Source organism: Strix uralensis, chromosome 2, assembly GCF_047716275.1.
Source record: "Strix uralensis isolate ZFMK-TIS-50842 chromosome 2, bStrUra1, whole genome shotgun sequence".
In the NCBI taxonomy this organism is placed as follows: Eukaryota; Metazoa; Chordata; class Aves; order Strigiformes; family Strigidae; genus Strix; species Strix uralensis.
The window spans coordinates 25894567-25912885 of record NC_133973.1 but is presented as its reverse complement, the minus strand read 5'-3'; positions in this window follow the sequence as shown (position 1 = coordinate 25912885).

Here is an 18319-nt window from a genome sequence, read left to right as displayed (position 1 = left end):
GTTTAAAAAAGTGAGGAAAAGAGACAGTGCTTTTAGATCATAGGACAAGGAATGGGAGTGAAAGCTTCTCTAATGTCAAAGGGAATGTGAAAACATGCTTGGCTCTAGTGTTGAGATAATACATTTGAAGAAAAATGTAGATACAGTGCATGCTTCAGAATATTACTTTTCATTGGAAATGGTGTTGTTGAATAGAACTGAGGTCATTGAAACATGAATGTTACAGCCAAATTAAAGGTTTATACAGACTATACCAACACCATCCCATCCATTAAATAAAACTGGAATTGCAGAAGTCGGCAGGGCTATAAAGGAGTGTTTCAAGAGAATTGATAATTTCAAAGATCACTACAGAAGAAAAAAGATGAAGAGTAATTTAGAGGAGAAATAGTTCTAGATGGGTGAAGAGAGAATCTGCTGGGTGCAAACCATCTGGGAAGAGGAAATAGAGGTTATTGAAAATACAGATAAAGTGAAAGAAACTGCAGTTCATATGTTGAAGAAGCTTGTGAAGGAAGAAAATACACGTGAAAATTTATAGCAGCTCATGGTACTTGATGGGGAGAGGGGAAGACATAGGAAGCAGGGAGAAAGATGAGCCTTGAGTATGAGGAAAGATGACAGTGGCCTAAAGCATACCTGGCAAAGCTGAAAGCTAGTGCTGCAGAGGGCTTTCAGGGAGAAGTGGAGCTGCTGAGGGCAGGATGAGAAGGGAAGGATGTGATTATAGAACAAACCAGGGGTGAGGCCAATGGAAGGAGCCAGAGGAAATGAGATAAAATGATAAAGAGATTTGGAGAAGAGAAAGATTATCTGAAAAGTCAGAAAATGTGGGAGAGCTTTAAGGATATAGTGTCCTTAATTTTCATCCTACAACCCTGCAGCAAGTATTTCAAAGGGGACATACCAGAAATCTTTATTCACTGGTAATCTCTATCTGTCATAATGGCCCCTTGGAGGTTTTGGCAGACTCCAATTTAAAAATAGCTCTAAGATACACTGACATGAAAAAACCTCAACATAGCTTCAAGGGATCCTAAAAGTGCCCTAGCTCAATGAGGAATCTTCACCTGCAACTCAGGGTCTGGAGCTCAGCTTTGTATTTGAGTTTCTTCAAGCAGCTCCTGGTTGTATAACCTGTTAATCCAGTGATCCTCTTCCCTGAAAAATATCACCAAAGGTAATGCTGGAGGGAAAGAAACCAAGGCACTACTTTGAGAAGTGAGTTTCAGTAACTGCTGCAAGACCTATGGACAGTGGGCTCACCATCTCTTGATGCTTTAGTGCCTTTGTGAATATGTTGATGGGGGGCTCAGTACATGGGTAGCTTAATGACCATGGGTGGTTACCTGACCTATATAGGGGGATCCCTACTTAAGCATAATGGCTCTTTCTGGCCTATCATTTACAAACAGGAAGGCCTAGTCCTCTGGTACCTGTGGCTTCCTTGTGCCTACAGGTTCATAGGACAGGCTGTTTTCAGAGACTCCAAGCGATGGATAATTCTTCCAAGAGCGTTAGATAAAAGTCCCATCTCTCAGAGTGATGTTTATTAGGAGGTTTTATGCATCTTAAATGAGGAGGAAGGATGTCAAATGTTGCAGATGAAATGCATCTTGAGCTCAGCTGACTGCAGCTGGCAGCATTTTGTAGTTTTGAACCCAGGCTGCTCTGTGCTCTTCAGGGGTCAGGTGGCAACAGTGCTATGAGTCTGAATGATATATGCTATCAGATATGGTGTCAGTAGGCATGATGGGAAAGGGGCATCCATTTCATGAATGTTGTGTGTGCCATGCTCCCTGGGAAGTGAAAGAAAGTCCTACAAGGAGCACTGATGCTATGAGTGACTTACATGTATTTATCAGCTGTCCAGAGATAGAGATTCATGAATAATGTAAATTATGAATGTTTCTTTTTCTGTTCATTTCTTCACAAACTCTCTGTGGAAGACGTCACAATTTTCTCAACTGTTCCTTACTTCAAATTATTTGTCAGATTTTTCCAGCAAATAATTCACATTTTAACTCATCTGCAAGGAGCATAGTGGAAGACTTCTGGATGGGTGTGTGGGTCTTCTGTAGTCTGTGAATTGTCTTCTTGCCTTCTCTCATATTAATTTCACAGGGATTAGGTCACCAGCATGAATAATGGATGCACATCAAAAGATCAGGATTTAATAGCCATGAGATGCACCTGCTTTTTGATTTTCATGGAAACAGAGACAGTTCCAGCTGGGAAATGTCAGGTCCTGAAAGGCAAAACTTTTTCCAAGAGGGCTCTGGAAGCCCTTGTCCCGGCTGGGTTCAGTGAAGTGTTAATGAAGCAAGGAGGGACAGAAGAATGTTCTTGTCTCTCTAAGAGAGGTGGTTCTCAATAACCAGCTTTTAGTGCCAGAACCTCCTTCACTACACTCAGTGCTATTTGCTGAGATCAATAGTCAATTCAAAGGCACAGAATGAATTGTGCCATTGCTAGTTTTCAATCTCACTTTAATATATGGAACTGAGCCACTTTAAATGGTCTGGGGCTGGTTTTCACCCACTGAAGTTACAGGTAAACCAAGCTGTTGACATAGATTTGGTACATGTTCCCAAACTGAGAGCATCTTTAAAAGCCTGTATGCAGCTTGTTTACAGTACTGAAGCCTCTGGTTGTGGCAGGTCAGAGCCTGTCCTATAATAAAAACACTGGTGGTTTCTTTGAGCCAAGAGAGGATAGTTTAAAACTGTCTAAAATTTGTAGTGTATGCTTATCAACCCTACTCCCACATGGAAATCACTCTGTCTCATTACCACAGTTATTGCTCTGTCCTGTCTAGCTAGCTACATCAGCAGGGAAAACACCATGTGCGCAGGCACTGGAACATGTTCTAATGTTGACCAGGAATAGAAACACAGACGCTTGTGCCTCTGGAAGGTGATGACCCAGATATTTTTCCACTGAGAAATTATTGGTCAAACATACAAATGTAAGTTTTGTAACACCTTTATTTGAATTCTTATGGCTTTTGCCATCACAAATTGGGATGATGTCATAACACAAATCATGCAGCTACCAAGTATGTTTTGATAAACCAGCCTTTAACAATTGAAGATTAATGAGCTATTCCAAACCTGAGCTTTTATATATGCTGTATTAATGTATTATGTTTTAAAATTAATAAAATGGACTGTCTGCCAAAGTACTAATGTCATACAGAATATTGAAATAAATAGCTCATGATGCAAGAAAAGCTGAGAAGTTTATTCAAGCACTGCATCATCACATGTTTGTACCATTGCTTTGGAACTGTTGTCAAGTCTCTTCTCAGCTGCCTGCACACTGCCCATGACTTATTCTTGCCACTGTTACTCTGGGGCTGTTAACCCTGACTCCAGTGTATACACAGGATAAGGGGGAGTTGTTGTGTCGTGGTAACAGAATATTGGTTGAAAACATTAAGTTCTGTATGTTTTAATTGTGAAAAGAGAAATATGTTCACACACCTGAATACTTAATAATTACTTTCGAAATGTCTTTCTTCAGCAGGACTCAATCCCAAGATGCCTGGTATAGCCTGGCATTGGGAAGTATCTCCAAAATTAATAATAAAATAATTACTTGAAAAAACTCCTCACCATAATAAACCAGCAAAGAAAACATAACACAGAACAAGAAAACCTCAACATTTATATCATATCTTCCACCCAAGGATCTCAAAACCCTTGCTAAATGTGGTCATTCTAAACATCCTTCATTTGTATTTTAGACACTTAACTTTCTTTGAATACTAAGTAGACAGATTGTTCAGACTCACTACTGTGTTCATATTGCAACAGATACTTAAGCATCACTGTCCTCTGATGTGTACATACTTTTTTTCTCCTTCCAACACAGAAATTCCTGTGTTTTGGAGGTTAACAGTTGCTACTATTGAAAAATATTCAGTATAATCTCAGGACAGCTTGGACTAGGACATGAGATACGCACAGTTGGTGAAATAAGGATATAGTGAGGTAATATACAGTTACATGAGCAGGAATTCTCCAAGGACATTTTGATTAAGTCCTCTGTTATTGTTTTTAAAAGCCACACAAGATTATTAATGATCACAAGTGGGCAGAATGTGTTATGTAGTCAGAAATAGGATAAAAATAACACACATTTTTATTTTAACAGTGTACTAGTATGGCAACATGCTTTGTATTATAGTGCAACCCTTATTGGAATAGATCAAAAGTCTGTTGATCTATTGATTCTTCTACAAGCAAGTGAACTACAAGTGTCCAGAAAACAGATCTTGAGAAGTAAGGTCTTACAATGTTCTTGAATATACTTAAAAGTAAGAACAAGAGATTTCTGAGGGAAAGCAATCACTGTTCTCTGTAGAGACTGGAGAGTGTGTTATAATCAGAATCTCCTCAGAATAATAAGGAAAAACCAGAGAGGGGAATCACATTCTTGTTGGTGTGGTATTTTCCTAATCACATGCTCTTAAAAATTATGTGGCAGGGTCACAGAAAATCAGGTTAACCATATGGCAAGCACAGTGGTTGCTTCGTAATGCATGGGCTTGCTAAAGATTAGAAATCTATTAGAGAACAGATTTAGAATTCCATTGAAGAAAGTAATGAACTGCGTTTCGGTGGAGAGAAAGTAATCTCAGATAAGCAGAGAGCACAGTCAGTTTGACAGTGTGTTGAAGAGGTTCAAGAGGTGAAGTAAAAGTCATGCAAAACCACTGAGGATATACACTGAGGTGAAGTTCTTTTATTTGTTTATTGTGCTGTAGATTTCTTGAGGAGGAGTTCTGCAGATGAAGTGCACGTAAAATCAGATCTATTAAAAGAAACTCTCAAAGTTCTGAACACACAGGGCTAAAGAAGTACTTAGCTAAGAAGCAGATAAAGATCTCAAAGATCCTTCGAATAAAATAAAAAAGCTAGTGAATTATGTTGTTTCTAAATGTTCAGTGAACTATCAGTAGATCAAAATTTTACTTGAAATGACTCCAGAGGATACACAGAATCCATAAAAATAGATGAGACCAGGAGATATTTTAAATCTCAAAAATCTGAAAGGAGAACAAGAAGCATATTCCTAACTTCTAATTTACAAATGGAATCCAAACCCCAAAACCCTCGAAGGCATCTGTCCCCAAAATGAGCTGTTAACAAACAGTCACTCTGGCTGGATCTCCTCATTTATTTGTATATGATAACTATGCTCCCAGTGAAACTGCATAAATATGTTTTTTCAAAACAAAGAGCAGTACCACAGAAATCAGTATGCAAACAGTGTGTTGCTTCAATATCACTACCAGGCTGCCCTGGATTCCAGACTTGATGTGTCATAAGAATTTATTCTCTCTGCATAGCATGTATATTGGGCCTAAATTAGCTGTCAGCATAGGTAGATACTTCATGAGTAGTGAATTTTTACCTTTTGTTTCTCTGTGCTATGGGAAACATTAAACTCTATGATGTGATGGGGCATAGTTTGCTTTCCTCTCTGCCCACCTATCAGCAGATAAAAAAATGAGTAATTTCTGGGTGTGCCTTTGTTCCTACCATTTCAGTTCATAGTCAATGCAGAAAACTGAGAAAGGCAAAATATTTTGAGACATAATCTGCTGTTTAGCTTGAGAAGTATCTTAATTAAGATGCCTTTCCATTAATAGACCTATACTGAGAAAAGAGAGACTCTGCAGAGAGTAGGGCGATATCAAACTTCTGTCCGTACCGGCCAGCAGACAGTTATTAGCTCACGAACTGTCTGACATGGGACTCGGGGGTCTTGGGGTCAATGTTTGGCTCTGATTTCTGTGTCACCTCACACAAATCATTTAATCATTACACATTCTTGTTCTGCATCAATACAATTGATCTGAAGTGTGGAATTTCTCCACCTTGGAGAACACATACAAGAAAGTATTTATTCTGAAGATACTGAGGTCAGTGTACACCCACAGACCTTCTAGGTTCATCTTTTTCCCCATCATTTCTTACAGGCAATAGCAGATAACTCCTCATCCACTCTCAGGCTTTTTTCTGGTTTAGCGTGGGTATTTTTTTGGCTTTTTCTGGGGGAGGGGTGGGTCTGGGTTGTTGGTTATTTTTTTTAAATTTATACATTGATGCTTTGTTTTCTTTCCGTTCTCTTTTACCATTAGTTCTCTCAATGTGTTCTCTAATTGTGTGGTCTGCCCCAATAAGCTGCAACTCAGAATCACTTTCAGCATTCAACTTCCTGCTTTTGTATACATGGGCTGCAGTGTTTCAGTGAAAGCTACTTCTCCACACCTGTCTCACGAAAGAATTTCTCTGCTATTTCCATTCTACAGTCTTCCTGACTAAACAGCTTTTCTTTTCCAGCTTAGCTGAACCCCATGCCTACAACCTCAGTCGCTTTTGCCACCTTGTATCCCCTTTTGAAACCTTCTACACCCCTACTCTTGACTTCTCTGCACATGTTAACAGCAATTTATTCCAGTGAAAACTGTATATGCTTTTCTTCCATGAAATGACCATTTGACCTTCCTGCCCCATCCCAGATTGCCTTACAGGCTTTGTAATGGTACTGCAAGTGTCAACTTTTCCCCTGATTCAGGCCCAAGTTCCTGAGTCATGCTCCTTGTCTAATCACCTCCAGTTATCTCAGTACCACACTATTTTGTCCTCAATCTGTTGTCTATCTGTATATTTTCCCTCATTTACCCCGTCCTTTCTCTTACTATGCTTGAGCTTTCCTCTTCACGGTACAATCATACATCAGTCTTTCATATCTGAATCCAAATTGCATATGTGCCCTTAGCTTCATGTGTGCCTCTACAAGTTCTCCATTTTCTTTCTCCTTTTCATTTCTGTGTAATTGAAAGTGCTATTTAGAACTCTGAAGGTCTACTTTCCCAGTTACATCCTCACTTTTCTTCCCCTCTTGCTCCATCGGACCTCAAACACTGAACTTACTAAAAACTTTTCTCTCAGGAGGGTCCAGAACTGTTACTCAGGGTTAATTCTTCTTGCCACATCAATTACATTCATATTAAGTATCAGACATATCAAACCTCTCTCATGATGGCCCTCATTCTTGGACAATGATCCCAATAAATATCTGAAAAAATATTGTGTTTATTATCTTATCATGCTTCAAATCTTCCTTAAAATTCTCCTTGTCAATGAAGGCATTGGTGATCCAACTCTCCTCTGTCATGCTGACCAACACTGTTTCACATTTTGGCTTGTGTAGATCCATGTTAACTACTAATGTTTTTCATATTGTTCTTCTGTCTTTTACTCTGGATCTGTGCAGCCCACAGTCCAGTCAGGCCTTGCTACCTAATTGCTGCTTTAAGTACTACAGCAATAGTAAAAACATTTATAGTAGCTAGAATCCTATTGACATTCAGCACTGTAATCAGCACCATCAAAAATGCTTATAAATAGTACAGAGAAATTATTGGCAGGGAGGTCAGATGTTTCCTAGGTTGATTAAAAAACAGAAACCAAAATTAAAGTCCTCTTAATGAGCATTGTTTGAGTGATTTTCTTGGGATTAACCCACTAAACATCATTCGTAGCTTCAGATCCTGATTCAGTTATTTCTTTTTCTGAAGCTAAAAGATGTTTAAGTCCTTCTTGTGTTGATTCAGTCTTTTGCCACTGTGACAAGCAAGGATTTAAGTGAAGAGTTTGGCAAAGAAGGGGTTAGAGGACATGTTGCAGCAACCTGATCTGAGTGTTCAATCAGGACAATCAGCTGTGGTGAGCTGACTCTCCTTTTTCTACTAACAGAAAGGGATGTGGGCTGAACTGTTAAAAAGGAGGAGTCTTTCAGAAGAGGAGTCCCAAGAGATGAGGATGGAAATGCGGGTTTCTCTGGAGTGTGGCCAAAGATTTCACTGTGAATATTGGATTATGCAAGCTGTTATTTATGTGTGGCAGCAGAACAATCAAGACCTCCCTTACATTAACATTTTTCTGCTGTCACATAAAGCTAATAACACTTGTATATCTCAAAAGATATTTAAGTCTTGCACGTATGTGCAGCATCCTCTCCATCCTTGCTTTGAAAGGCTTCATCTAGTTTGTCACTACATCATTAAGAAAAAGCTCTTTCTGTCTGGCCCAGTAAAACCATTACCAAAACAGGGTTCCATAACTAGATTTCTCATGCAGCTTCTCACCTGAGCCTTGCTGACTCCTAATTGGTTTTGGATACCCCCTGCTTCTTATGCAGTCATCTCCTGTTCTTTTCAGAGGTTGGTGTCTCTAGCAGCTTGTCAACAGGAGATGTTTATTTCCCAGCTCTCAACTAGTTTGCATTTCTCAACAAGGTAGTCTCACAGGCTATCTTAACATGAGTGTCAAGGTTCAAATGTGATCATCTCTTCATCAAACTTCTAATTTGCAAAACCCTGACTCAATATGTTTGTATTCGTGGCGTTAATCTTCTATGCCTCCCTATTATCATCTATTTGTATTTTCAGTGTACGTTTTTGCTCTCTAAAGTACAGTAGAACACAATTTTAGGGATGACTGGTGTGTTTGCATGGTTATTTCCAGCTTTCATCTTTATGGCTATTATTGTGTATTGATTATCAGAACATAATGGTGGATGGAGTTTTGGTAAATTAAAAATTTCTCTGTAGACCCAGATACTGTGAGTGAAGGACAAGGGGGATATCGCCCTTGTAACAAGGGAAATTCAAGGAGAAATTCTCCCTTGAAAGGTTTCCACTATCAAATCTCCCAAGACAAATCTTCCTTGCATTTTGTCAGTCAGGCAGTCAAATTTTCCCATCCCAAATTTTTCTGAAGCTCATGGGAGAGTCACAGGAAAACTCAAAAGACTTGAAGTTAACCTCACCTAGGGGCTTAAGTGTCCCTCCTGGCCTTTCATATCCATCTGGTTTTGCTTTCAGGAAGGATACAGGCAGAAGACATCTTCTCTTGTAAGAAATGTCTGATACACTTGTACCCTTACATGTGCATTCTTCCGATGGCCTGCAATTTGCACATACTCTTTGTTCCTTCAGTATAGGGAAGTTGTAGCTTTCAGCATGCTTCACTACCAGTCAGACCCCTCCAATAAAGGCTTTGCCTTATCCATAGATCCTTTAAAAATATAGGCTTTGAGCTAAATGGCAAAAGGATAATCACAGTCACATAAGTAAAAAAAAAACCCCTTGAATTTCTACAAAGCTTTTTCTGCAGAGAAGGTTTTGACTCAAGATGTATATTTCTTGGTATGAAATTTTTGAAATTTGTAAGGTCATATAAACACAAAGTGGTTCAAATGTAAGACCTGAGAAGAGGGATGCCATTTCCACACATTGCATCTTGCTACGAAGACAGGACTACCTAGGGATTTACAGTTCTTCATACACTGAAAATGCACTTCAGTCTCTAATATCCATTGTTGGGTCTTCATCTCTAATGAACAGTATCTTCAGGCAATATTTAATTGGGTAGTACAGTAATATTGTGATTGAGATATAAATTCATTACAGACTAGATTGCGACTGACAAACTCATTTCACCTATGACCTAAACTGAATATGAACTCAACTCTTCTCAGGTAGGAAACTGATGTATAATATCATTTCCAACTCATTGTCAGGGGATTTAGAGTGCATGGTTTTAGTGGTTTAATCTGGGATTTAAACCTGAAACCAGTTACTTGAAGAGCTGGCCAAAACCAAGATATACATACAAAGCATACATTTTTTCAAAATGGGATCACTTCACAGGATTTTAGTGTTACCAGGATAGTGCTTTGGATGGGAAAAGATGAAATGCTTAATTTTTCTTTTAGCATTGGAATACACGAATGTAATATTTATCAGAAATATGTCTATATGCTATGGTCTTGACTATACATTAATATTACGAAAGCTAAATAAATGTTACAGTGCTCCAGACATTTATATTTTTGTATGTTTCACTGGTGATGCAAATTTGTCACAGTTTTAAAAGATACGTTCCATAAAATGGAATACAGACAGCCCTAATGACAGCCCATTGACCAACAGGTCAATATATTTTTTAAAACAGATCCCTGAAAATTTGCCACAAGTAGAGAGTCCAGCTGGAAAGGGAGAGAATGGCTCTATCTCAGACATTTTAATATGTTGAAATTGAGCAAAGCAATAATTGCATTTATGCTGTGCAATTAATAAGTTTTAAGAATCATTAAAAGTCTCTCTTCTCAACAGAAATGAAGGACTTGTTAGCTTCATGCCTAGGTGAACAAAGACCTTTCAAGAACATTTCACTGCTATTGTGTAAGTTTATTGTCCTAATAGATATTCCCATTGATCACTGTTTGCTTTACATTTTTTCACTACATATTTAAAATTGACATACGTTTGAATACTTACCGTTGTATGGTCAGTGGAGCTATTCATTTAATAGGTCAAATAATCGTTATATTTCACTAGCATGCTGGGGTTTAATTCATTTAACATTTTAATCTTCCATCAGTTTTTCCTTTAAGAGGATTTCAGTGCATATACAGGATTTGTATAAATCTGTGCAGTAAATTTATTCTTTTAACAGTTTTATTCTTTCATCAGAAATTCATTTAAATGGGTTCTACTATATATCACATTCACTGCCAGTGTGGCTTTAGGTCAGGCTGTAATTGATGCAAAAGCAATGAGGTATTAAAAGAGAAAGGAAATATCTGAAATTGGAAAGGGTTCAAAAAGCGTGCTATTGTAAGGCCATGACATTCTTCAGATATGATGGGGGTGGGGGATGGACCACTAATAAACCATTTGGTCCAAAGTCTGCTATAGTTGCTAATTTCAGGTTTTACTGAAGTCAGAATCTGTGCTAAAAGGAAGTCAGAATCTGTGCTGAGAGGATGGTTGCCTTTAAAGCTTGAAGGGACAGGTCAACTCAAGAATCACCTTTCAGGGTATAAATATGGTCCCTTCTATTGTGGTAAATAAGTCTAGAAGTATCAGAACAGAAAAATGTAGAGAAAGTTCCTTCTTCTTTTTCAGTTTGTTCATGTGATGCATTGGACATACTCATCTTTTTTTGTTTTGATGATGTTGATTGCTCTGTTTGTATGGGCTGCACAGAGCAGTAACTGTAGTACATGCCTTTTTCCAAGTTTAAGGTAGATTGGTAATGACAAAGAATAACAGAAATGAATGATGCTACAACTAGTAAGGGATTTCATGTATATGTGCATGAACAGAGAGAAAGGAAGTACAGGAGAATGATGTGGATAATGTAAATATGCTAAGATTTCCTATATACAGAAAGATAGTAGGAATAATTTAATTTCTAAATTTCTACATGTCATCTGCTACCATTTAATACATGAAGCACAAGGATATACTTTTTAAAATATTAAGTGAAGTTAATTTAACTGTGACCTTTTGATGAGGTAGCTAAGGTGTTTCACTGAAGAACTAGACATGTGGGTTCATACCTTGTTCCAGATTCAACCCCAAATCTGTCCATTGCTAACCTTACTGACAACAGCTTCTTGGTCATGTGCATGGGGAAATCAAAGTCAGTCAGAAATGCAGCTTGCGTATATGATACCTTCAGTGCTATTCTCTGCGGAAGCTGGTGTAATTTTACTTCTCTGGAAACAAAGGATCCAGGGTATATGGGGTAGCATATGGACATCTAGTAGTATTGGTGCATTCAAGCAGTTAACTTGCATGCCTTCAAAGTAAATAGAAGAAAATAAGGTTTTAAAAATGAAATATACAGGAAATAAACAAAATAAAAATAAATAAAAATTGAAAAAAGATTGCAAATAGCTGAGGAAAATTAAGAAAATCTGAGGAGATGTGCTGGTGGCTAGAGTCTGTAATATTTCCATATGTGTGTAAGAAAGACTATGTGTCTTTAATCAGTCAAATAGTGTCATTAATTTTAATGGAAAAATTTCCAATAAAAACAATTTATGATTACTTTTTTTTTTTTTTTTAAAGAAGAACATAAACCTGGATCCTTTGTTTCATTTTAAATGTATGGCTCATACAGTATATTGTTGTCAGTTTAAAAATTTTTCTTTTGCTAGAATTGACAATGTTTGGAATTAAGTTTGGAATATAAGTAGGGTTTCAGTGCTGATGAGGAATGGTTGATTAGATCTGTTGAACATGTACTGTGCTTCTTATTTTAATTCAGCAAATAATTAGCTATAAAAATAAATGATTTACATGTAAACCAAAAAATGCAATCTTGGCAATTACAGTAGTTACACATTGTTATGGTTTAATCCCAGCCAGCAACTAAGCACCACACAGCTTCCTGCTCAGTCCTCCCCATTCCCAGTGGGATGGAGAGGAGAATCAAAAAAAAAGTAAAACTCATGGGTTGAGATAAGAACATTTTAATAACTAAAATAGCATATAATAATAATAATAAACAGCTATAATAATAATATACTATAACAATAATTGTAGTGAAAAGGAATATAACAAAGAGAGAGAGAACAAACCCAAGAATAGACAAGTGATGCACAATGCAGTTGCTCACCACCCACTGACCGATGCCCAAGCAGCAATCCGTCCCTTCTGACCAACTCCCCCCAGTTTATATACTGAGCATGACATCCTATGGTATGGAATATCCTTTTGGCTAGTTCAGGTCAGCTGTCCTGGTTGTGCTCCCTCACAGCTTCTTGTGCACCTGCTCACTGGTAGAGTATGGGGAACTGAAAAGCCCTTGACTTGGGATAAGCATTACTTAGCAACAACTAAAACATCAGTGTGTTATCAACATTATTCTCACATTAAAGCTAAAACACAGCACTGCACCAGCTACTAGGAATAAAATTAACTCTGTCCCAGCTGAAACCAGGACACATGTAATTTTCTTTGTTATTTGACAGAGACCTTTTAGATGGTATCATGTAGAGTAAGAGAGAAAGCAAGGTCCTGGAGTAAGGCTCAGTTCAAGCTTAAGTCTAGGGGAGAGATTAGGAGAGAGACAAAGACCTAGAGTAGGGTTGCAAAGGGGATGCTAAGGAAAGTGGTGGGATATAGAAAGATTATTCTACTGAGCAGTTTTTCATCTGGACTATGGTTGAGGATCCTTGAGTAAGGCTCATCCTACCCTTTGTATTGATGCCACAGTTAGGTGAGAGAGAAACCCGAGAGCTCCCATTAGAGCAGAGTGGGAAAAAGGCTTCCAAAGGAAGTGGTGCACTACAGAAAGACTTCTTCCCTGACTGCACTTTCATATGGATGATGCCTGGAAGTCCTGATCCAAGGCTTAGCCTTCTACGATGGTGAGCATTAGGGTTAGAAGAGAGAGAAAATCTAGAGCTACTTTTGGAGTGGAGCAGCAAAGGACTACTAAAGAAGTAGCAGACTACAAAAAGATTAATTCCCTGACAACTTTTTCATCTAGGTCCTGCCTGGGGGTCCTTGCCTGAGGCTCAGCCTAGGTCAAGACATAGGGATAGACAGGGTGAGAGTTAGGAGGGAGAGAAAGACTAGACCTCCTTTGGGAATGGACTGGAAAGGGTCTGCCAAGGAGGGTGATAGGCTACAGAAAGATTTCTGTCCCGAATGTTTTTTAATTAGGACTATTCCTGGGGGTCAAGGGGTGATTCAAACCACCCTTAGTCTTGGAGTTGGTTTTAGAGTTAGCAGAGATACAAAGCCTAAATTTTGTTTTGGACTGTGTCTGCAAAGGAGCTTCTAAGGGAAGTGATAGGTTATGAAAAGATTGTTACCTTGACAACTTTATCATCCAGGCCATATTGGGGAATCCTGGTCAAACTCTCTGTGATGCTTAGAATCAGGGTTAGGCTTATGAAAAATAAAGTGCAGAGCTCTTGTTGGAGTTGGCTGGAAAGTGACTGTCAAGACAAGATGTGAGATACAAAAATTATACTCACCTGAAGACTTTTTCATCTGGACCATGCCTGAAGGTCTTCAGGTAAGGCTGAACTCTCTGTGATAGTTATTGTCACGGTAATTGTCAGGAGAGAGACAAAGCCTGGAGCTCCAGATAGAGTGGGGTTGGAAAGGGTCTGCCAATAAAAGTGGGGGGCTAGAAAGATATTACTCTACTTAACTTTTTTTTTTTTTTTTAATTTGGGCTTTGCCCAGGGGCTGTGAGGCAAGCTTGAACTTTCTGAAATGGTTTGCATTTGGTGCTGGTAGAGAGACAAAAGCTACTGGTGTTGCAAAGTAGCTGTCAAGGGATGTGGTGGGCTACAAAAACCTTACTCCCCTGACTTTTTAGTTCTGTCCATGTCCAGAATTGCCAGGTCAGTGCTGAGAAAAGGCCATCCCTTAGGGTTGGGGTTAGGGTTAGCATTAGAATAGAGACAAAGCCTAGGACTCTTATTGGAGTCAAACAGAAAAGGGGCTACCAAAGGAGATGGTGGGCTAGGAGGGTATTAATCCCCTGACTTTTTTATCTAGCCATGCACAGGAGACTCTTAACTAAGGTTCAGCAAAGGACAGTCAGTAAGGCTGAGGTTAAGGTTGGGTTTAAGGTTAGGTTAGGGTTTAGAGACAAAACCTAGAGCACTCGTTGGAGTGGATGTGCAAAAGCTATATCAGGGAATGTGCAAAAAGATTTCTACCCTGACTACTTTTTAATTCATACCATGTCTGGGGGTCTTGGGCTAGTGCTGAGCTAAGGTCAAGCTAAACAGTTTGGGTTATGTTCAGTTTTAGAGAGAGGCAGAATCTTGTTCTCCCGTTGCTAAGTGGCTGGAAAGGAGCTATCAAGAGCAGTGGTGGGTGAACACCATGATGCTGGCTAGCTTTTGAGTTAGGGTTAGGAGAGTGACAAAGCATTGAGTTTTAATTGGAGTGTGACTGCAAAGAGAATGCTGAGGGTAGGATTAGACTGCTGAATATTTCTCACTTGACACTGTTTTCATCTGGGCCATAGCTGGTATCCTTGGTTAAGGCTCAGCTCATCCTTCACTTTAGTTAGGGTTAGAGTTAGGAGAGAGACAAAGCCTATATCCCCCATTGGAGTATGGCTGCAGAGAAGTTGCTAAGGGAAGGGATAGGTTGCCAAAATATTTATTTTCTGGGCCATTGCTGTTCATCTTTAGCTGAAGCTTAGTCCATATCCACCATTAGGATTAGCATTATAATTAGGCAAAAAGTTAGGAGAGAAACAAATCTTAGGGCTCTGGGTGGAATGAGGCTGCATGGAGGCTGCCAAGGGAAAGGGTAGGCTACAAAATGTTTTCTTCTGTAATAACTTTTTCATCTCAACCATGGCTTCAGGTCCCAGGCTGTGGCTCAGAGAACAACACATTTTAGGTTTATGGTTAAAAGTACAGTGAATATTAGGTTTAGTGTTAGGAGAGAGACTGCCTAGATCTCCAGCTGCAGTGAGGCTGTAAAAGGGCTGGCAAGAGGAGCGGTATCCTGCAGAACATTCTCTCTCCTGACAGCTTTTTTATCTGGGTGATAGCTTCTGAGTGTGGGCCAAGTCTCAGCACATCCTGGTGGCTAGGGTTAAGGTTAGGAGAGAAACAGTTTACACTTTTTTCACTTAACCTGATAATCGGTTTTTCATTTTCCTTTCTAAGAGAGCTCTGTATTTATAGGATATCCTTCCATCACATTTTAAGTTACACCCTTAGACTGATGTGATGGCTCTGTATGTCAGGGAGTTAGTTCTTTCAGCTTACTGCAGTCAATTTACTTTTGACAACCAAGAAATTTGATTTTTATAATGAGGCGTAAATCATAGGACAGGGTTTTCTATAATGGACTTCCGCAGAGGTAGGAGCAAGAGTGCAGTAGTTCATATCAACAGGATTTTATAATAGAGAGCTGCACAATAAAGGACATGCTCTTCATGGAGAAGGAGAATTTAGAGAAATTTGGGACAGCCAGGTAATAGTTACACAGCTTGGAGTTTTAAAAGCTCTTGTTGTCTTATTATGGTCCATTGTTGTTCTGGTGTGGTACTTGGTTTGATATATAAGAATACCACTGAGCCAGGAGGCTGGCTGAAAACAAAAAGATGGGGTCAAGTGCAGCATGCCTGAAACAGCTGCAGTATGTCTCACTGCTCAGTACACTGAGCTGCATGTTTGTTAAATTGAATTATACCTTTAAATTAATTCAATTGAATGTGAGACGAATGAATTATAAATAATTCTTGGTGAGGCTATAAATATGGCTTGATAGAACCTACCACCACAAATAGGAAAAGCCTATAAAAATGTATTTGCATGTTTACATATCACTCCCCTGTGGTGGATTAGCAAGCAGAAAGAAGTCTAAAACCACAGGGGGAAGGTTTAAATAGGATGATGCAGACATTAGTGAATGATTAACCATAATTTCACAAAGGTGGAGGGTAAGCTGCTCATTTTGCAGAATCTCACAAATGTGTTTTGAACGATTAACTAAATTTGCTCGGCAAAAGTTTAATTAAGACTGCCACCAATTAACCACAATTATTTAACTCAGTGTATAGACTGGCTATACACACTATGTGAAAAGTACGGCATTAACCAACATGAAGGTGTTCAAGGGTTCTTGGGCCTGTCTGGGCTAGCTACCCCTTTGACTCCTCATCTCCAAAAAGAAGAGGGAGTCACTCAGGGAACACTACACAGTTCTGAAAGCCCTCTGGTAGCCTCTGACAGAGTCTTCTAAGCAGAGTGTGTATACATATACAGGGTACATACACAGCCAGCTCTGTGGGCCAATGCATGACTGAATAGGGTCAAATCCCTGTCCCCTTTGGTGAAATGATGGATGCTGCTTTCAACACTGTTGACATTTCCACAAAGCTGCAAAAAACAGACTGGGTCTTGTGTCTGCAAGTGAACTCAAGGCAGGGAATGAATGGAGCTCTCTTGTATCCTCCTTTGTCCCTACTTGTTCTAAACCCCCACCTTCCCCTTCCTTCTGGTTGCTCTTGTTCTTTATGAGCCCGAGTGTAAGCTGTCCCTGGCTGGTTACACTAATATTTTCAAATGCTGTTTACTGTCTTTTACAGGTAATACTATTTTGGCACAGTTGAACACACTCATGAGAACAAGTGACATCTGTGTCATTTAGTTGTTGGTTTTTTTTCTTGTGAGAGGGAGAAAAGAAGACTAGTGCCCTTAATAATAACAACTTATGATTAGAGCTGATTAAGAAATAAGTATTTCCTGGAAAGCATTTTGAGAGAAAGCACAATTTTTCCTTTAAAAAAAGAACAAAGAATTCTTTTCATAATTTTATCAAAATCTTCTTACCTGTCATTTTACCCTACTGTTAAAAATTCTCGCAGCTGATATTCATATTCATGTTATACATTTTGGTTTTACTGTGAGACTCTGGTTGTCTGTACCCCAAGCTCCGGTGAAGAGGTGTTGATTGACAGATAATGGTAGGCCAGGTAAATCTCTCTCATGGCTATTGGATGCAGCTCTTCTGAACAGTTCTATAAATGTTATTAAAACATTAGTAGGAAATAGGATACACTTGCATAGTAGACATAGTGTCATATAAGTTAAACATTGTTAATGTTTATCAATGTTCTTTACTATTACTATTTACTATTTAATTACTATTTACTATTACTGTTTATTAATGTTCTTTACTATTAAGAAGACCTTTACATCCCAGTTAGGGTTTCTGTAGCTCCACAAGACTTGACAGAGATGTCTTATAGAAACAGATCCTCCTGTGACTGAACCCCCTTCTGCTTTTATGCCTAAATCTTGCAATTTACTTGTGTTCCGTCCATTGGCTTGGTACTCCACAATGTACTTTGAATATACTTTAAATACTTAATATTTTAGATATACTTAGTATTTTATTTACATTTCTCCTATGTTATGAGTTTGCAGAGTCAGAGTGTTATTCAAGCAGTAACTTTGCATGTCTCAGAAATCCCAGCATTATTTCATTAGCAGTTTATATGAATGATCTGTTCCAAAATATCTCAGTTACCTTGTTTACAAAGATTTCCAACCTAACACACAAATTCAGTAAAAGGCTAACTACTTTTATTGTTCCATTAAGAAAACCATGTGTCCTGCTATATATTTGTATCCAAGGCCTAAACTTAATTTCCACTATACCAAGTATAGTATTTCTATTCTTTTATTGACAAGTTATAAAAACTACAGAATCATAGAATCATTTAGGTTGGAAAACACCTCTAAGATCATCAAGTCCAGCCATAAACCAAACACTGCCAACTCCACCACTAAACCATGTCCCTAAGTATCATATCTACACAGTCTTTTAAATACCTCCAGGGATGGTGATTCAACCACTTCCCTGGGGGGCCTGTTCCAATGTTTGATAACCCTTTCAGTGAAGAATTTTTTCCTAATATCCAATCTAAACTTCCCCTGGTGCAACTCAAGG